We start from the raw sequence: 2,158 nt of genomic DNA on the forward strand, positions 1-2,158 counted from the left end.
GGAATGTGCAGCCAATCAACCCCAGGGTCCCCTGTGCTCGCTGCCAGGTGGTGAACGAGCTCGCAGGACGATAACGAAGAAAACGTGTTCTCGGTCGAAGGGATGGCGCGGCTCGTTGCAGATGTGGCTTACTCTGTGAAGCTCAGTTTACACCCTCCCCAACTAACTGTGAAAAAAAATGTCGTTAGTTTATGGAAAGAAAATTCTTCAAGACTTGCCATCTGTAAAAAGCTTTGCGAAGAACTATTCTTTGCATTGCAAAGAATTTTCAAGCGTTGTAAAATGCTTTGCATTGCACACTAAATACTTCGCATTGCGAACTAATTCTTCGCACCTTACGAAGAAAATCGTTCGTAACGCTGCGAAGAATTAGTTCGTAACCTTGCAAACCATTTCTTCGCAACTTACGAAGAAAATAGTTTGCAATGCAAAGAAAATAGTTTGCAATGAAAACTTCCTTACAATGCTTCAAAATTCTTTGCAAGAAGTTTGCTGTACGCACACTAGTTCTACGGTTGACTTCTGTAACTATACAAAACTTAAATATTGTGATTGGGCGAATACAAAAATTCTGAACCTTTTTGCATAACTTTACAACAGTGGTCATAACTTTCTAAGATATGCTATACAATAACTTGGGTTTTTAGTGCACTCAAACTTCAAGTAGTTGAGTACATTTAGGCTGAATGAAATGTGATTGATAACAGTTTTATGATGTCTTTCGGGGTGTAGTTTCTTAATAATGTTTCTTTTTTACTTGTTTTTTTTCCCATTTTCGTAGCAGGAGCAGGTCTGATTTCGGAAGGCCCTGACCCTGCTCTCGTATTTTTGTGGGGAGGGCCTGCGGAGGGGTAAGAGAGGTGCGGGAGGGCGGGGGCAAGGACAGTGAGGAGGAGGAGGGGGAGGGGAGAGGTGTTGAGCCGACCCACTTGTTTCACTGCTAAAAAGACGTGCGCCAGATCCGCTGCTGCCTTGGCAGCCCTTTGTTGTTGTGAAAAAAGTGCTCTTTTCATTTGGAATTTACTGACAGCTGGTAACATCGATCGTCTCTTCCCCGTACGCTGATATTGCAAAACTAGATCACGGGGTCGTCTATTAAAATTGACAAAATCTCACGACGATTTCGGCCGGACGTTAGGTTTCTTCTGGGATATTGGTGGAGTGTCGGTGTGAGTGTGGACGTGTGTATGTGATGTGATTACGGGGGATGACATATTGAGCGTCGTCGCGGTCGGGCGCCTCTGTCGTGTCCACACCGCCGCAGGCCTGGCCGGCCGCAGGTGCCAGCGACGACGCGGTGGTACCATGGAGTTAAGCTAGACTTAGGGAGACGCAAGGTTTGGCGCACCGATCCCTATTAAAACACTTTCCGGTACTAATATCACACGCTATCACATATATTTTGGTGTCGTTTTGATCCTGAGATTGCAAAATTAAAGATAGTGGATCGTTTTTTTATGTCCACCCAAATTAAATGTACTGAATTCACATTTAAACCGATGAGTCAAGGATATGCCGAAACGTGGGAGTGAGACAGCAATAGAACATGGCCGCCCCGTGACGTCAGCGTCGGGAGAGGGGGTAGCTCGGCGGTTCGGCGCAGCACCTATGCTGTTGTTTTTTCGCGTAATTGCACTTAAAAAGTGAGTTACTTTAAATTTGGGCTCCACTATTTTCGTAATTGAAGTACGCTGATGATATTTCTGTGTTTATAATTTCTGTAGATCTCAAGTTGCAAGTGTGAAGTGTTAAAATCGCCGACCTGTCGGTAGCCTACGGTTTGGCCAGAGCTGTACTTCGTCATAATTTATCTATCCTTTTGGACGTATAAGGTAAGTTATGGTGAATGTGAGTGCACTAAATTTACTAATGGACCGTACTGATTGAATATCTGCATTCACCTTCTCTCGTCATACCCGATTTCATTGTGAGAAATGTTGAAATTCGCGACCGGTCGGCGACATGAACTGTTGTCCAATGTTATTGTTTTCAAGTTTTTTATTAGTTTTCCGGCATAAAGTCTTCGCGGGTTCTCTTAGTATTCTCTACTATTATTTTATTATTGTTGTAACCCGTTTTCCTATTGGCTTTCCCCTCCACCTGTCAGATTGTCTGTGATTGGTTGTGACGTCATGTGTCAGTTGTCAATTGTCATGTC

Source organism: Frankliniella occidentalis, unplaced genomic scaffold, assembly GCF_000697945.3.
Source record: "Frankliniella occidentalis isolate FOCC.00 unplaced genomic scaffold, Focc_3.1 Scaffold187, whole genome shotgun sequence".
Lineage (NCBI taxonomy): Eukaryota > Metazoa > Arthropoda > Insecta > Thysanoptera > Thripidae > Frankliniella > Frankliniella occidentalis.